This window comes from Astatotilapia calliptera, chromosome 3 (genome assembly GCF_964374335.1).
Source record: "Astatotilapia calliptera chromosome 3, fAstCal68.1, whole genome shotgun sequence".
NCBI classification, from domain to species: Eukaryota; Metazoa; Chordata; class Actinopteri; order Cichliformes; family Cichlidae; genus Astatotilapia; species Astatotilapia calliptera.
The window spans coordinates 24,509,430-24,528,188 of record NC_137424.1 but is presented as its reverse complement, the minus strand read 5'-3'; the positions used below and the strand labels follow the sequence as shown (position 1 = coordinate 24,528,188).

The 18,759-nt window shown below is 58.0% G+C and overlaps 8 non-coding genes and 2 pseudogenes across 8 annotated transcripts; all 10 read left to right on the top strand.

Annotated features, from left to right (window-relative positions):
• The first annotated feature begins 843 nt into the window (after nucleotides 1-843).
• On the top strand, nucleotides 844-962 carry LOC145427166 (5S ribosomal RNA). The gene has a single exon (XR_013907894.1). It is a non-coding gene; the product is annotated as a 5S ribosomal RNA (ribosomal RNA).
• Nucleotides 963-2,295: 1,333 nt separating this feature from the next.
• LOC145427842 (5S ribosomal RNA) lies at nucleotides 2,296-2,414 on the top strand. Its single transcript, XR_013908384.1, has one exon. It is a non-coding gene; the product is annotated as a 5S ribosomal RNA (ribosomal RNA).
• A 2,829-nt stretch (nucleotides 2,415-5,243) lies between these two features.
• LOC145426907 (5S ribosomal RNA) lies at nucleotides 5,244-5,362 on the top strand. The gene has a single exon (XR_013907628.1). It is a non-coding gene; the product is annotated as a 5S ribosomal RNA (ribosomal RNA).
• Nucleotides 5,363-7,251: 1,889 nt separating this feature from the next.
• Nucleotides 7,252-7,370, top strand: LOC145426693 (5S ribosomal RNA). The gene has a single exon (XR_013907404.1). It is a non-coding gene; the product is annotated as a 5S ribosomal RNA (ribosomal RNA).
• Nucleotides 7,371-9,293: 1,923 nt separating this feature from the next.
• Nucleotides 9,294-9,412, top strand: LOC145427165 (5S ribosomal RNA). The gene has a single exon (XR_013907892.1). It is a non-coding gene; the product is annotated as a 5S ribosomal RNA (ribosomal RNA).
• Nucleotides 9,413-10,745: 1,333 nt separating this feature from the next.
• LOC145427841 (5S ribosomal RNA) lies at nucleotides 10,746-10,864 on the top strand. Its single transcript, XR_013908383.1, has one exon. It is a non-coding gene; the product is annotated as a 5S ribosomal RNA (ribosomal RNA).
• Nucleotides 10,865-13,693: 2,829 nt separating this feature from the next.
• LOC145426906 (5S ribosomal RNA) lies at nucleotides 13,694-13,812 on the top strand. The gene has a single exon (XR_013907627.1). It is a non-coding gene; the product is annotated as a 5S ribosomal RNA (ribosomal RNA).
• A 2,082-nt stretch (nucleotides 13,813-15,894) lies between these two features.
• Nucleotides 15,895-16,013, top strand: LOC145427379 (5S ribosomal RNA; annotated as a pseudogene).
• Nucleotides 16,014-17,185: 1,172 nt separating this feature from the next.
• Nucleotides 17,186-17,304, top strand: LOC145427378 (5S ribosomal RNA; annotated as a pseudogene).
• Nucleotides 17,305-18,009: 705 nt separating this feature from the next.
• LOC145427131 (5S ribosomal RNA) lies at nucleotides 18,010-18,128 on the top strand. Its single transcript, XR_013907855.1, has one exon. It is a non-coding gene; the product is annotated as a 5S ribosomal RNA (ribosomal RNA).
• Nucleotides 18,129-18,759: the final 631 nt, after the last annotated feature.

Genomic DNA, 18,759 nt, shown 5'->3' with positions numbered 1-18,759 from the left:
AGGCCACTTACACCACACCAGGGCCTGTGGCTGCTGGCTGAGGCCACTTACACCACACCAGGGCATTAGTTGCTATTGAGGCCACTTACACCACACCAGGGCCTGTGGCTGCTGGCTGAGGCCACCTACACCACACCAGGGCATTAGTTGCTATTGAGGCCAATTACACCACACCAGGGTCTGTGGCTCTTGCTCAGGCCACTTACACCACACCAGGGCCTGTGGCACTGGCTGAGGCCACTTACACCACACCAGGACCTGTGGCTCTGGCTGAGGCCAATTACACCACACCAGGGCCTGTGGCTGCTGGCTGAGGCCACTTACACCACACCAGGGCCTGTGGCTTCTGGCTGAGGCCACTTACACCACACCAGGGCCTGTGGCACTGGCTGAGGCCACTTACACCACACCAGGACCTGTGGCTCTGGCTGAGGCCACTTACACCACACCAGGGCCTGTGGCTGCTGGCTGAGGCCACTTACACCACACCAGGGCCTGTGGCTGCTGGCTGAGGCCACTTACACCACACCAGGGCCTGTGGCTGCTGGCTGAGGCCACTTACACCACACCAGTGCCTGTGGCTTCTGGCTCAGGCCACTCACATCACACCAGGCCCTGTGCTGCTAGCTGTGGCCATGTACAACACACCAGGCCCTGTGCTGGTTCCTGAGGCCATCTTCAACAATCCAGGGCCTGTGCTGTTAGATAAATGCTAAACTGAGCCTTTGGGTTAGGGTATTATGCAAACATGCAGGTATGGTTAAAGGATTGTCTTCGTAACTTCAGGTACTTGCCACCTAATCAGTTGAATCCATAAATTGAGACATTGTGCTGGGGCCAGCAGCTTACGGCCATACCACCCTGAGCACGCCCGACCTCGTCTGATCTCGGAAGCTAAGCAGGGCTGGGCTTGGTTAGTACTTGGATGGGAGACTACCTGGCAATACCTGGTGCTGTAAGCCTTTCATTTTCATGTCATTGAACCGCTTTTGATCCAGAGAAGGGGTGTATTAAAAGACCAAAAGCAGCTGCCCATTAATGAGGGCACATTAACGACATTGCTTTTGGCTGTTTTCCAATGTCTTGTGCTGCTAGCTGATGCCACCTACACCACACCAGGGCCTGAGTGACCGGCTGGGGCCACTTACACCACATCAGGGCCTGTGGCTGCTGGCTGAGGCCACTTACACCACACCAGGGCCTGTGGCAGCTGGCTGAGGCCACTTACACCACACCAGGGCATTAGTTGCTATTGAGGCCAATTACACCACACCAGGGTCTGTGGCTGCTGGCTGAGGCCACTTACACCACACCAGGGCCTGTGGCTGCTGGCTGAGGCCACTTACACCACACCAGGGCCTGTGGCTGCTGGCTGAGGTCACTTACACCACACCAGGGCATTAGTTGCTATTGAGGCCCCTTACACCACACCAGGACCTGTGGCTCTGGCTGAGGCCACTTACACCACACCAGGGCCTGTGGCTGCTGGCTGAGGCCACTTACACCACACCAGGGCATTAGTTGCTATTGAGGCCACTTACACCACACCAGGGCCTGTGGCTGCTGGCTGAGGCCACCTACACCACACCAGGGCATTAGTTGCTATTGAGGCCAATTACACCACACCAGGGTCTGTGGCTCTTGCTCAGGCCACTTACACCACACCAGGGCCTGTGGCACTGGCTGAGGCCACTTACACCACACCAGGACCTGTGGCTCTGGCTGAGGCCAATTACACCACACCAGGGCCTGTGGCTGCTGGCTGAGGCCACTTACACCACACCAGGGCCTGTGGCTTCTGGCTGAGGCCACTTACACCACACCAGGGCCTGTGGCACTGGCTGAGGCCACTTACACCACACCAGGACCTGTGGCTCTGGCTGAGGCCACTTACACCACACCAGGGCCTGTGGCTGCTGGCTGAGGCCACTTACACCACACCAGGGCCTGTGGCTGCTGGCTGAGGCCACTTACACCACACCAGGGCCTGTGGCTGCTGGCTGAGGCCACTTACACCACACCAGTGCCTGTGGCTTCTGGCCGAGGCCACTCACATCACACCAGGCCCTGTGCTGCTAGCTGTGGCCATGTACAACACACCAGGCCCTGTGCTGGTTCCTGAGGCCATCTTCAACAATCCAGGGCCTGTGCTGTTAGATAAATGCTAAACTGAGCCTTTGGGTTAGGGTATTATGCAAACATGCAGGTATGGTTAAAGGATTGTCTTCGTAACTTCAGGTACTTGCCACCTAATCAGTTGAATCCATAAATTGAGACATTGTGCTGGGGCCAGCAGCTTACGGCCATACCACCCTGAGCACGCCCGACCTCGTCTGATCTCGGAAGCTAAGCAGGGCTGGGCTTGGTTAGTACTTGGATGGGAGACTACCTGGGAATACCTGGTGCTGTAAGCCTTTCATTTTCATGTCATTGAACCGCTTTTGATCCAGAGAAGGGGTGTATTAAAAGACCAAAAGCAGCTGCCCATTAATGAGGGCACATTAACGACATTGCTTTTGGCTGTTTTCCAATGTCTTGTGCTGCTAGCTGATGCCACCTACACCACACCAGGGCCTGAGTGACCGGCTGGGGCCACTTACACCACATCAGGGCCTGTGGCTGCTGGCTGAGGCCACTTACACCACACCAGGGCCTGTGGCTGCTGGCTGAGGCCACTTACACCACACCAGGGCATTAGTTGCTATTGAGGCCAATTACACCACACCAGGGTCTGTGGCACTGGCTGAGGCCACTTACACCACACCAGGGCCTGTGGCTGCTGGCTGAGGCCACTTACACCACACCAGGGCCTGTGGCTGCTGGCTGAGGTCACTTACACCACACCAGGGCATTAGTTGCTATTGAGGCCCCTTACACCACACCAGTGCCTGTGGCTTCTGGCTGAGGCCACTTACACCACACCAGGGCCTGTGGCTCTTGCTCAGGCCACTTACACCACACCAGGGCCTGTGGCTGCTGGCTGAGGCCACTTACACCACACCAGGGCCTGTGGCTGCTGGCTGAGGCCACTTACACCACACCAGGGCATTAGTTGCTATTGAGGCCACTTACACCACACCAGGGCCTGTGGCTGCTGGCTGAGGCCACTTACACCACACCAGGGCATAAGTTGCTATTGAGGCCAATTACACCACACCAGGGTCTTTGGCTCTTGCTCAGGCCACTTACACCACACCAGGGCCTGTGGCACTGGCTGAGGCCACTTACACCACACCAGGGCCTGTGGCTCTGGCTGAGGCCACTTACACCACACCAGGGCCTGTGGCTGCTGGCTGAGGCCACTTACACCACACCAGGGCCTGTGGCTGCTGGCTGAGGCCACTTACACCACACCAGGGCCTGTGGCTGCTGGCTGAGGCCACTTACACCACACCAGGGCATTAGTTGCTATTGAGGCCAATTACACCACACCAGGGTCTGTGGCTCTTGCTCAGGCCACTTACACCACACCAGGGCCTGTGGCACTGGCTGAGGCCACTTACACCACACCAGGGCCTGTGGCTGCTGGCTGAGGCCACCTACACCACACCAGGGCATTAGTTGCTATTGAGGCCAATTACACCACACCAGGGTCTGTGACTCTTGCTCAGGCCACTTACACCACACCAGGGCCTGTGGCACTGGCTGAGGCCACTTACACCACACCAGGGCCTGTGGCTGCTGGCTGAGGCCACTTACACCACACCAGGGCCTGTGGCTGCTGGCTGAGGTCACTTACACCACACCAGGGCCTGTGGCTGCTGGCTGAGGGCACTTACACCACACCAGTGCCTGTGGCTTCTGGCTGAGGCCACTTACACCACACCAGGGCCTGTGGCTCTTGCTCAGGCCACTTACACCACACCAAGGCCTGTGGCTGCTGGCTGAGGCCACTTACACCACACCAGGGCCTGTGGCTCTTGCTCAGGCCACTTACACCACACCAGGGCCTGTGGCACTGGCTGAGGCCACTTACACCACACCAGGGCCTGTGGCTGCTGGCTGAGGCCACCTACACCACACCAGGGCATTAGTTGCTATTGAGGCCAATTACACCACACCAGGGTCTGTGACTCTTGCTCAGGCCACTTACACCACACCAGGGCCTGTGGCACTGGCTGAGGCCACTTACACCACACCAGGGCCTGTGGCTGCTGGCTGAGGCCACTTACACCACACCAGGGCCTGTGGCTGCTGGCTGAGGTCACTTACACCACACCAGGGCCTGTGGCTGCTGGCTGAGGGCACTTACACCACACCAGTGCCTGTGGCTTCTGGCTGAGGCCACTTACACCACACCAGGGCCTGTGGCTGCTGGCTCAGGCCACTTACACCACACCAGGGCCTGTGGCTGCTGGCTGAGGCCACTTACACCACACCAGGGCCTGTGGCTGCTGGCTGAGGCCACTTACACCACACCAGGGCCTGTGGCTGCTGGCTGAGGCCACTTACACCACACCAGGGCATTAGTTGCTAATGAGGCCCCTTACACCACACCAGGGCCTGTGGCACTGGCTGAGGCCACTTACACCACACCAGGGCCTGTGGCTGCTGGCTGAGGCCACATACACCACAACAGGGCATTAGTTGCTATTGAGGCCAATTACACCACACCAGGGTCTGTGGCTCTTGCTCAGGCCACTTACACCACACCAGGGCCTGTGGCACTGGCTGAGGCCACTTACACTACACCAGGGCCTGTGGCTCTGGCTGAGGCCACTTACACCACACCAGGGCCTGTGGCTGCTGGCTGAGGCCACTTACACCACACCAGGGCCTGTGGCTGCTGGCTGAGGCCACTTACACCACACCAGGGCCTGTGGCTGCTGGCTGAGGCCACTTACACCACACCAGGGCCTGTGGCTACTGGCTGAGGCCACTTACACCACACCAGTGCCTGTGGCTTCTGGCTGAGGCCACTTACACCACACCAGGGCCTGTGGCTCTTGCTCAGGCCACTCACATCACACCAGGCCCTGCGCTTCTGGCCGAGGCCATCTTCACCAAACCAGGCCCTGTGCTGCTAGCTGTGGCCATGTACAACACACCAGGCCCTGTGCTGGTTCCTGAGGCCATCTTCAACAATCCAGGGCCTGTGCTGTTAGATAAATGCTAAACTGAGCCTTTGGGTTAGGGTATTATGCAAACATGCAGGTATGGTTAAAGGATTGTCTTCGTAATTTCAGGTACTTGCCACCTAATCAGTTGAATCCATAAATTGAGACATTGTGCTGGGGCCAGCAGCTTACGGCCATACCACCCTGAGCATGCCCGACCTCGTCTGATCTCGGAAGCTAAACAGGGCTGGGCTTGGTTAGTACTTGGATGGGAGACTACCTGGGAATACCTGGTGCTGTAAGCCTTTCATTTTCATGTCATTGAACCGCTTTTGATCCAGAGAAGGGGTGTATTAAAAGACCAAAAGCAGCTGCCCATTAATGAGGGCACATTAACGACATTGATTTTGGCTCTTTTCCAATGTCTTGTGCTGCTAGCTGATGCCACCTACACCACACCAGGGCCTGAGTGACCGGCTGGGGCCACTTACACCACATCAGGGCCTGTGGCTGCAGGCTGAGGCCACCTACACCACACCAGGGCATTAGTTGCTATTGAGGCCAATTACACCACACCAGGGTCTGTGACTCTTGCTCAGGCCACTTACACCACACCAGGGCCTGTGGCACTGGCTGAGGCCACTTACACCACACCAGGGCCTGTGGCTGCTGGCTGAGGCCACTTACACCACACCAGGGCCTGTGGCTGCTGGCTGAGGTCACTTACACCACACCAGGGCCTGTGGCTGCTGGCTGAGGGCACTTACACCACACCAGTGCCTGTGGCTTCTGGCTGAGGCGACTTACACCACACCAGGGCCTGTGGCTCTTGCTCAGGCCACTTACACCACACCAGGGCCTGTGGCTGCTGGCTGAGGCCACTTACACCACACCAGGGCCTGTGGCTCTTGCTCAGGCCACTTACACCACACCAGGGCCTGTGGCACTGGCTGAGGCCACTTACACCACACCAGGGCCTGTGGCTGCTGGCTGAGGCCACCTACACCACACCAGGGCATTAGTTGCTATTGAGGCCAATTACACCACACCAGGGTCTGTGACTCTTGCTCAGGCCACTTACACCACACCAGGGCCTGTGGCACTGGCTGAGGCCACTTACACCACACCAGGGCCTGTGGCTGCTGGCTGAGGCCACTTACACCACACCAGGGCCTGTGGCTGCTGGCTGAGGTCACTTACACCACACCAGGGCCTGTGGCTGCTGGCTGAGGGCACTTACACCACACCAGTGCCTGTGGCTTCTGGCTGAGGCCACTTACACCACACCAGGGCCTGTGGCTGCTGGCTCAGGCCACTTACACCACACCAGGGCCTGTGGCTGCTGGCTGAGGCCACTTACACCACACCAGTGCCTGTGGCTGCTGGCTGAGGCCACTTACACCACACCAGTGCCTGTGGCTGCTGGCTGAGGCCACTTACACCACACCAGTGCCTGTGGCTGCTGGCTGAGGCCACTTACACCACACCAGGGCCTGTGGCTGCTGGCTGAGGCCACCTACACCACACCAGGGCATTAGTTGCTATTGAGGCCACTTACACCACACCAGGGTCTGTGGCTCTTGCTCAGGCCACTTACACCACACCAGGGCCTGTGTCACTGGCTGAGGCCACTTACACTACACCAGGGCCTGTGGCTCTGGCTGAGGCCACTTACACCACACCAGGGCCTGTGGCTGCTGGCTGAGGCCACTTACACCACACCAGGGCCTGTGGCTGCTGGCTGAGGCCACTTACACCACACCAGGGCCTGTGGCTGCTGGCTGAGGCCACTTACACCACACCAGGGCCTGTGGCTGCTGGCTGAGGCCACTTACACCACACCAGTGCCTGTGGCTTCTGGCTGAGGCCACTTACACCACACCAGGGCCTGTGGCTCTTGCTCAGGCCACTCACATCACACCAGGCCCTGCGCTTCTGGCCGAGGCCATCTTCACCAAACCAGGCCCTGTGTTGCTAGCTGTGGCCATGTACAACACACCAGGCCCTGTGCTGGTTCCTGAGGCCATCTTCAACAATCCAGGGCCTGTGCTGTTAGATAAATGCTAAACTGAGCCTTTGGGTTAGGGTATTATGCAAACATGCAGGTATGGTTAAAGGATTGTCTTCGTAACTTCAGGTACTTGCCACCTAATCAGTTGAATCCATAAATTGAGACATTGTGCTGGGGCCAGCAGCTTACGGCCATACCACCCTGAGCATGCCCGACCTCGTCTGATCTCGGAAGCTAAGCAGGGCTGGGCTTGGTTAGTACTTGGATGGGAGACTACCTGGGAATACCTGGTGCTGTAAGCCTTTCATTTTCATGTCATTGAACCGCTTTTGATCCAGAGAAGGGGTGTATTAAAAGACCAAAAGCAGCTGCCCATTAATGAGGGCACATTAACGACATTGATTTTGGCTCTTTTCCAATGTCTTGTGCTGCTAGCTGATGCCACCTACACCACACCAGGGCCTGAGTGACCGGCTGGGGCCACTTACACCACATCAGGGCCTGTGGCTGCTGGCTGAGGCCACCTACACCACACCAGGGCATTAGTTGCTATTGAGGCCAATTACACCACACCAGGGTCTGTGACTCTTGCTCAGGCCACTTACACCACACCAGGGCCTGTGGCACTGGCTGAGGCCACTTACACCACACCAGGGCCTGTGGCTGCTGGCTGAGGCCACTTACACCACACCAGGGCCTGTGGCTGCTGGCTGAGGTCACTTACACCACACCAGGGCCTGTGGCTGCTGGCTGAGGGCACTTACACCACACCAGTGCCTGTGGCTTCTGGCTGAGGCCACTTACACCACACCAGGGCCTGTGGCTCTTGCTCAGGCCACTTACACCACACCAGGGCCTGTGGCTGCTGGCTGAGGCCACTTACACCACACCAGGGCCTGTGGCTCTTGCTCAGGCCACTTACACCACACCAGGGCCTGTGGCACTGGCTGAGGCCACTTACACCACACCAGGGCCTGTGGCTGCTGGCTGAGGCCACCTACACCACACCAGGGCCTTAGTTGCTATTGAGGCCAATTACACCACAACAGGGTCTGTGGCTCTTGCTCAGGCCACTTACACCACACCAGGGCCTGTGGCACTGGCTGAGGCCACTTACACCACACCAGGACCTGTGGCTCTGGCTGAGGCCACTTACACCACACCAGGGCCTGTGGCTGCTGGCTGAGGCCACTTACACCACACCAGGGCCTGTGGCTGCTGGCTGAGGCCACTTACACCACACCAGGGCCTGTGGCTGCTGGCTGAGGCCACTTACACCACACCAGGGCCTGTGGCACTGGCTGAGGCCACTTACACCACACCAGGACCTGTGGCTCTGGCTGAGGCCACTTACACCACACCCGGACCTGTGGCTCTGGCTGAGGCCACTTACACCACACCAGGGCCTGTGGCTGCTGGCTGAGGCCACTTACACCACACCAGGGCATTAGTTGCTATTGAGGCCACTTACACCACACCAGGGCCTGTGGCTGCTGGCTGAGGCCACCTACACCACACCAGGGCATTAGTTGCTATTGAGGCCAATTACACCACACCAGGGTCTGTGGCTCTTGCTCAGGCCACTTACACCACACCAGGGCCTGTGGCACTGGCTGAGGCCACTTACACCACACCAGGACCTGTGGCTCTGGCTGAGGCCAATTACACCACACCAGGGCCTGTGGCTGCTGGCTGAGGCCACTTACACCACACCAGGGCCTGTGGCTTCTGGCTGAGGCCACTTACACCACACCAGGGCCTGTGGCACTGGCTGAGGCCACTTACACCACACCAGGACCTGTGGCTCTGGCTGAGGCCACTTACACCACACCAGGGCCTGTGGCTGCTGGCTGAGGCCACTTACACCACACCAGGGCCTGTGGCTGCTGGCTGAGGCCACTTACACCACACCAGGGCCTGTGGCTGCTGGCTGAGGCCACTTACACCACACCAGTGCCTGTGGCTTCTGGCTCAGGCCACTCACATCACACCAGGCCCTGTGCTGCTAGCTGTGGCCATGTACAACACACCAGGCCCTGTGCTGGTTCCTGAGGCCATCTTCAACAATCCAGGGCCTGTGCTGTTAGATAAATGCTAAACTGAGCCTTTGGGTTAGGGTATTATGCAAACATGCAGGTATGGTTAAAGGATTGTCTTCGTAACTTCAGGTACTTGCCACCTAATCAGTTGAATCCATAAATTGAGACATTGTGCTGGGGCCAGCAGCTTACGGCCATACCACCCTGAGCACGCCCGACCTCGTCTGATCTCGGAAGCTAAGCAGGGCTGGGCTTGGTTAGTACTTGGATGGGAGACTACCTGGCAATACCTGGTGCTGTAAGCCTTTCATTTTCATGTCATTGAACCGCTTTTGATCCAGAGAAGGGGTGTATTAAAAGACCAAAAGCAGCTGCCCATTAATGAGGGCACATTAACGACATTGCTTTTGGCTGTTTTCCAATGTCTTGTGCTGCTAGCTGATGCCACCTACACCACACCAGGGCCTGAGTGACCGGCTGGGGCCACTTACACCACATCAGGGCCTGTGGCTGCTGGCTGAGGCCACTTACACCACACCAGGGCCTGTGGCAGCTGGCTGAGGCCACTTACACCACACCAGGGCATTAGTTGCTATTGAGGCCAATTACACCACACCAGGGTCTGTGGCTGCTGGCTGAGGCCACTTACACCACACCAGGGCCTGTGGCTGCTGGCTGAGGCCACTTACACCACACCAGGGCCTGTGGCTGCTGGCTGAGGTCACTTACACCACACCAGGGCATTAGTTGCTATTGAGGCCCCTTACACCACACCAGGACCTGTGGCTCTGGCTGAGGCCACTTACACCACACCAGGGCCTGTGGCTGCTGGCTGAGGCCACTTACACCACACCAGGGCATTAGTTGCTATTGAGGCCACTTACACCACACCAGGGCCTGTGGCTGCTGGCTGAGGCCACCTACACCACACCAGGGCATTAGTTGCTATTGAGGCCAATTACACCACACCAGGGTCTGTGGCTCTTGCTCAGGCCACTTACACCACACCAGGGCCTGTGGCACTGGCTGAGGCCACTTACACCACACCAGGACCTGTGGCTCTGGCTGAGGCCAATTACACCACACCAGGGCCTGTGGCTGCTGGCTGAGGCCACTTACACCACACCAGGGCCTGTGGCTTCTGGCTGAGGCCACTTACACCACACCAGGGCCTGTGGCACTGGCTGAGGCCACTTACACCACACCAGGACCTGTGGCTCTGGCTGAGGCCACTTACACCACACCAGGGCCTGTGGCTGCTGGCTGAGGCCACTTACACCACACCAGGGCCTGTGGCTGCTGGCTGAGGCCACTTACACCACACCAGGGCCTGTGGCTGCTGGCTGAGGCCACTTACACCACACCAGTGCCTGTGGCTTCTGGCCGAGGCCACTCACATCACACCAGGCCCTGTGCTGCTAGCTGTGGCCATGTACAACACACCAGGCCCTGTGCTGGTTCCTGAGGCCATCTTCAACAATCCAGGGCCTGTGCTGTTAGATAAATGCTAAACTGAGCCTTTGGGTTAGGGTATTATGCAAACATGCAGGTATGGTTAAAGGATTGTCTTCGTAACTTCAGGTACTTGCCACCTAATCAGTTGAATCCATAAATTGAGACATTGTGCTGGGGCCAGCAGCTTACGGCCATACCACCCTGAGCACGCCCGACCTCGTCTGATCTCGGAAGCTAAGCAGGGCTGGGCTTGGTTAGTACTTGGATGGGAGACTACCTGGGAATACCTGGTGCTGTAAGCCTTTCATTTTCATGTCATTGAACCGCTTTTGATCCAGAGAAGGGGTGTATTAAAAGACCAAAAGCAGCTGCCCATTAATGAGGGCACATTAACGACATTGCTTTTGGCTGTTTTCCAATGTCTTGTGCTGCTAGCTGATGCCACCTACACCACACCAGGGCCTGAGTGACCGGCTGGGGCCACTTACACCACATCAGGGCCTGTGGCTGCTGGCTGAGGCCACTTACACCACACCAGGGCCTGTGGCTGCTGGCTGAGGCCACTTACACCACACCAGGGCATTAGTTGCTATTGAGGCCAATTACACCACACCAGGGTCTGTGGCACTGGCTGAGGCCACTTACACCACACCAGGGCCTGTGGCTGCTGGCTGAGGCCACTTACACCACACCAGGGCCTGTGGCTGCTGGCTGAGGTCACTTACACCACACCAGGGCATTAGTTGCTATTGAGGCCCCTTACACCACACCAGTGCCTGTGGCTTCTGGCTGAGGCCACTTACACCACACCAGGGCCTGTGGCTCTTGCTCAGGCCACTTACACCACACCAGGGCCTGTGGCTGCTGGCTGAGGCCACTTACACCACACCAGGGCCTGTGGCTGCTGGCTGAGGCCACTTACACCACACCAGGGCATTAGTTGCTATTGAGGCCACTTACACCACACCAGGGCCTGTGGCTGCTGGCTGAGGCCACTTACACCACACCAGGGCATAAGTTGCTATTGAGGCCAATTACACCACACCAGGGTCTTTGGCTCTTGCTCAGGCCACTTACACCACACCAGGGCCTGTGGCACTGGCTGAGGCCACTTACACCACACCAGGGCCTGTGGCTCTGGCTGAGGCCACTTACACCACACCAGGGCCTGTGGCTGCTGGCTGAGGCCACTTACACCACACCAGGGCCTGTGGCTGCTGGCTGAGGCCACTTACACCACACCAGGGCCTGTGGCTGCTGGCTGAGGCCACTTACACCACACCAGGGCATTAGTTGCTATTGAGGCCAATTACACCACACCAGGGTCTGTGGCTCTTGCTCAGGCCACTTACACCACACCAGGGCCTGTGGCACTGGCTGAGGCCACTTACACCACACCAGGGCCTGTGGCTGCTGGCTGAGGCCACCTACACCACACCAGGGCATTAGTTGCTATTGAGGCCAATTACACCACACCAGGGTCTGTGACTCTTGCTCAGGCCACTTACACCACACCAGGGCCTGTGGCACTGGCTGAGGCCACTTACACCACACCAGGGCCTGTGGCTGCTGGCTGAGGCCACTTACACCACACCAGGGCCTGTGGCTGCTGGCTGAGGTCACTTACACCACACCAGGGCCTGTGGCTGCTGGCTGAGGGCACTTACACCACACCAGTGCCTGTGGCTTCTGGCTGAGGCCACTTACACCACACCAGGGCCTGTGGCTCTTGCTCAGGCCACTTACACCACACCAAGGCCTGTGGCTGCTGGCTGAGGCCACTTACACCACACCAGGGCCTGTGGCTCTTGCTCAGGCCACTTACACCACACCAGGGCCTGTGGCACTGGCTGAGGCCACTTACACCACACCAGGGCCTGTGGCTGCTGGCTGAGGCCACCTACACCACACCAGGGCATTAGTTGCTATTGAGGCCAATTACACCACACCAGGGTCTGTGACTCTTGCTCAGGCCACTTACACCACACCAGGGCCTGTGGCACTGGCTGAGGCCACTTACACCACACCAGGGCCTGTGGCTGCTGGCTGAGGCCACTTACACCACACCAGGGCCTGTGGCTGCTGGCTGAGGTCACTTACACCACACCAGGGCCTGTGGCTGCTGGCTGAGGGCACTTACACCACACCAGTGCCTGTGGCTTCTGGCTGAGGCCACTTACACCACACCAGGGCCTGTGGCTGCTGGCTCAGGCCACTTACACCACACCAGGGCCTGTGGCTGCTGGCTGAGGCCACTTACACCACACCAGGGCCTGTGGCTGCTGGCTGAGGCCACTTACACCACACCAGTGCCTGTGGCTGCTGGCTGAGGCCACTTACACCACACCAGGGCATTAGTTGCTATTGAGGCCCCTTACACCACACCAGGGCCTGTGGCACTGGCTGAGGCCACTTACACCACACCAGGGCCTGTGGCTGCTGGCTGAGGCCACATACACCACAACAGGGCATTAGTTGCTATTGAGGCCAATTACACCACACCAGGGTCTGTGGCTCTTGCTCAGGCCACTTACACCACACCAGGGCCTGTGGCACTGGCTGAGGCCACTTACACTACACCAGGGCCTGTGGCTCTGGCTGAGGCCACTTACACCACACCAGGGCCTGTGGCTGCTGGCTGAGGCCACTTACACCACACCAGGGCCTGTGGCTGCTGGCTGAGGCCACTTACACCACACCAGGGCCTGTGGCTGCTGGCTGAGGCCACTTACACCACACCAGGTCCTGTGGCTGCTGGCTGAGGCCACTTACACCACACCAGTGCCTGTGGCTTCTGGCTGAGGCCACTTACACCACACCAGGGCCTGTGGCTCTTGCTCAGGCCACTCACATCACACCAGGCCCTGCGCTTCTGGCCGAGGCCATCTTCACCAAACCAGGCCCTGTGCTGCTAGCTGTGGCCATGTACAACACACCAGGCCCTGTGCTGGTTCCTGAGGCCATCTTCAACAATCCAGGGCCTGTGCTGTTAGATAAATGCTAAACTGAGCCTTTGGGTTAGGGTATTATGCAAACATGCAGGTATGGTTAAAGGATTGTCTTCGTAACTTCAGGTACTTGCCACCTAATCAGTTGAATCCATAAATTGAGACATTGTGCTGGGGCCAGCAGCTTACGGCCATACCACCCTGAGCATGCCCGACCTCGTCTGATCTCGGAAGCTAAACAGGGCTGGGCTTGGTTAGTACTTGGATGGGAGACTACCTGGGAATACCTGGTGCTGTAAGCCTTTCATTTTCATGTCATTGAACCGCTTTTGATCCAGAGAAGGGGTGTATTAAAAGACCAAAAGCAGCTGCCCATTAATGAGGGCACATTAACGACATTGATTTTGGCTCTTTTCCAATGTCTTGTGCTGCTAGCTGATGCCACCTACACCACACCAGGGCCTGAGTGACCGGCTGGGGCCACTTACACCACATCAGGGCCTGTGGCTGCAGGCTGAGGCCACCTACACCACACCAGGGCATTAGTTGCTATTGAGGCCAATTACACCACACCAGGGTCTGTGACTCTTGCTCAGGCCACTTACACCACACCAGGGCCTGTGGCACTGGCTGAGGCCACTTACACCACACCAGGGCCTGTGGCTGCTGGCTGAGGCCACTTACACCACACCAGGGCCTGTGGCTGCTGGCTGAGGTCACTTACACCACACCAGGGCCTGTGGCTGCTGGCTGAGGGCACTTACACCACACCAGTGCCTGTGGCTTCTGGCTGAGGCCACTTACACTACACCAGGGCCTGTGGCTCTTGCTCAGGCCACTTACACCACACCAGGGCCTGTGGCTGCTGGCTGAGGCCACTTACACCACACCAGGGCCTGTGGCTCTTGCTCAGGCCACTTACACCACACCAGGGCCTGTGGCACTGGCTGAGGCCACTTACACCACACCAGGGCCTGTGGCTGCTGGCTGAGGCCACCTACACCACACCAGGGCATTAGTTGCTATTGAGGCCAATTACACCACACCAGGGTCTGTGACTCTTGCTCAGGCCACTTACACCACACCAGGGCCTGTGGCACTGGCTGAGGCCACTTACACCACACCAGGGCCTGTGGCTGCTGGCTGAGGCCACTTACACCACACCAGGGCCTGTGGCTGCTGGCTGAGGTCACTTACACCACACCAGGGCCTGTGGCTGCTGGCTGAGGGCACTTACACCACACCAGTGCCTGTGGCTTCTGGCTGAGGCCACATACACCACACCAGGGCCTGTGGCTGCTGGCTCAGGCCACTTACACCACACCAGGGCCTGTGGCTGCTGGCTGAGGCCACTACACCACACCAGGGCCTGTGGCTGCTGGCTGAGGCCACTTACACCACACCAGTGCCTGTGGCTGCTGGCTGAGGCCACTTACACCACACCAGGGCATTAGTTGCTATTGAGGCCACTTACACCACATCAGGGCCTTTGGCACTGGCTGAGGCCACTTACACCACACCAGGGCCTGTGGCTGCTGGCTGAGGCCACCTACACCACACCAGGGCATTAGTTGCTATTGAGGCCCCTTATACAACACCGGGGCCTGTGGCACTGGCTGAGGCCACTTACACCACACCAGGGCCTGTGGCTGCTGGCTGAGGCCACCTACACCACACCAGGGCATTAGTTGCTATTGAGGCCAATTACACCACACCAGGGTCTGTGGCTCTTGCTCAGGCCACTTACACCCCACCAGGGCCTGTGGCACTGGTTGAGGCCACTTACACTATACCAGGGCCTGTGGCTCTGGCTGAGGCCACTTACACCACACCAGGGCCTGTGGCTGCTGGCTGAGGCCACTTACACCACACCAGGGCCTGTGGCTGCTGGCTGAGGCCACTTACACCACACCAGGGCCTGTGGCTGCTGGCTGAGGCCACTTACACCACACCAGGGCCTGTGGCTGCTGGCTGAGGCCACTTACACCACACCAGGGCCTGTGGCTGCTGGCTGAGGCCACTTACACCACACCAGTGCCTGTGGCTTCTGGCTGAGGCCACTTACACCACACCAGGGCCTGTGGCTCTTGCTCAGGCCAGTCACATCACACCAGGCCCTGCGCTTCTCGCCGAGGCCATCTTCACCAAACCAGGCCCTGTGCTTCTTGCTGTGGCCATGTACAACACACCAGGCCCTGTGCTGGTTCCTGAGGCCATCTTCAACAATCCAGGGCCTGTGCTGTTAGATAAATGCTAAACTGAGCCTTTGGGTTAGGGTATTATGCAAACATGCAGGTATGGTTAAAGGATTGTCTTCGTAACTTCAGGTACTTGCCACCTAATCTCTTGAATCCATAAATTGAGACATTGTGCTGGGGCCAGCAGCTTACGGCCATACCACCCTGAGCACGCCCGACCTCGTCTAATCTCGGAAGCTAAGCAGGGCTGGGCTTGGTTAGTACTTGGATGGGAGACTGCCTGGGAATACCTGGTGCTATAAGTCTTTCATTTTCATGTCATTGAACCGCTTTTGATCCAGAGAAGGGGTGTATTAAAAGACCAAAAGCAGCTGCCCATTAATGAGGGCACATTAACGACATTGCTTTTGGCTGTTTTCCAATGTCTTGTGCTGCTAGCTGATGCCACTTACACCACACCAGGGCCTGAGTGACCGGCTGGGGCCACTTACACCACATCAGGGCCTGTGGTTGCTGGCTGAGGCCACTTACACCACACCAGGGCCTGTGGCTGCTGGCTGAGGCCACCTACACCACACCAGGGCCTTACTTGCTATTGAGGCCAATTACACCACACCAGGGTCTGTGGCTCTTGCTCAGGCCACTTTTACCACACCAGGGCCTGTGGCTGCTGGATGAGGCGACTTACACCACACCAAGGCCTGTGGCTGCTGGATGAGGCCACTTACACCACACCAGGGCCTTAGTTGCTATTGAGGCCACTTACACCACACCAGGGCCTGTGGCTCTGGCTGAGGCCACTTACACCACACCACGGCCTTATTTGCTTCTGAGGCCACTTACACCACACCAGGGCCTGTGGCTCTGGCTGAGGCCACTTACACCACACCAGGGCCTGTGGCTCTTGCTCAGGCCACTTACTCCACACCAGGGCCTGTGGCTCTTGCTCAGGCCACTCCTATCACACCAGGCCCTGTGGCTGCTGGCCGAGGCCACTTACACCACACCAGGGCATTAGTTGCTATTGAGGCCACTTACACCACACCAGGGCCTGTGGCTGCTGGCTGAGGCCACTTACACCACACCAGGGCCTGTGGCTGCTGGCTGAGGCCACTTACACCACACCAGTGCCTGTGGCTTCTGGCTGAGGCCACTTACACCACACCAGGGCCTGTGGCTCTTGCTCAGGCCAGTCACATCACACCAGGCCCTGCGCTTCTCGCCGAGGCCATCTTCACCAAACCAGGCCCTGTGCTTCTTGCTGTGGCCATGTACAACACACCAGGCCCTGTGCTGGTTCCTGAGGCCATCTTCAACAATCCAGGGCCTGTGCTGTTAGATAAATGCTAAACTGAGCCTTTGGGTTAGGGTATTATGCAAACATGCAGGTATGGTTAAAGGATTGTCTTCGTAACTTCAGGTACTTGCCACCTAATCTCTTGAATCCATAAATTGAGACATTGTGCTGGGGCCAGCAGCTTACGGCCATACCACCCTGAGCACGCCCGACCTCGTCTAATCTCGGAAGCTAAGCAGGGCTGGGCTTGGTTAGTACTTGGATGGGAGACTGCCTGGGAATACCTGGTGCTATAAGTCTTTCATTTTCATGTCATTGAACCGCTTTTGATCCAGAGAAGGGGTGTATTAAAAGACCAAAAGCAGCTGCCCATTAATGAGGGCACATTAACGACATTGCTTTTGGCTGTTTTCCAATGTCTTGTGCTGCTAGCTGATGCCACCTACACCACACCAGGGCCTGAGTGACCGGCTGAGGCCACTTACACCACATCAGGGCCTGTGGCTGCTGGCTGAGGCCACTTACACCACACCAGGGCCTGTGGCTGCTGGCTGAGGGCACTTACACCACACCAGGGCCTGTGGCTGCTGGCTGAGGCCACCTACACCACACCAGGGCCTGTGGCTGCTGGCTGAGGCCACTTACACCACACCAGTGCCTGTGGCTTCTGGCTGAGGCCACTTGCACCACACCAGGGCCTGTGGCTCTTGCTCAGGCCACTCACATCACACCAGGCCCTGCGCTTCTGGCCGAGGCCATCTTCACCAAACCAGGCCCTGTGCTGCTAGCTGTGGCCATGTACAACACACCAGGCCCTGTGCTGGTTCCTGAGGCCATCTTCAACAATCCAGGGCCTGTGCTGTTAGATAAATGCTAAACTGAGCCTTTGGGTTAGGGTATTATGCAAACATGCAGGTATGGTTAAAGGATTGTCTTCGTAACTTCAGGTACTTGCCACCTAATCAGTTGAATCCATAAATTGAGACATTGTGCTGGGGCCAGCAGCTTACGGCCATACCACCCTGAGCATGCCCGACCTCGTCTGATCTCGGAAGCTAAGCAGGGCTGGGCTTGGTTAGTATTTGGATGGGAGACTACCTGGGAATACCTGGTGCTGTAAGCCTTTCATTTTCATGTCATTGAACCGCTTTTGATCCAGAGAAGGGGTGTATTAAAAGACCAAAAGCAGCTGCCCATTAATGAGGGCACATTAACGACATTGCTTTTGGCTCTTTTCCAATGTCTTGTGCTGCTAGCTGATGCCGCCTACACCACACCAGGGCCTGAGTGACCGGCTGGGGCCACTTACACCACATCAGGGCCTGTGGCTGCTGGCTGAGGCCACTTACACCACACCAGGGCCTGTGGCTGCTGGCTGAGGCCACTTACACCACACCAGGGCCTGTGGCTGCTGGCTGAGGTCACTTACACCACACCAGGGCCTGTGGCTGCTGGCTGAGGGCACTTACACCACACCAGTGCCTGTGGCTTCTGGCTGAGGCCACTTACACCACACCAGGGCCTGTGGCTCTTGCTCAGGCCACTTACACCACACCAAGGCCTGTGGCTGCTGGCTGAGGCCACTTACACCACACCAGGGCCTGTGGCTCTTGCTCAGGCCACTTACACCACACCAGGGCCTGTGGCACTGGCTGAGGCCACTTACACCACACCAGGGCCTGTGGCTGCTGGCTGAGGCCACCTACACCACACCAGGGCATTAGTTGCTATTGAGGCCAATTACACCACACCAG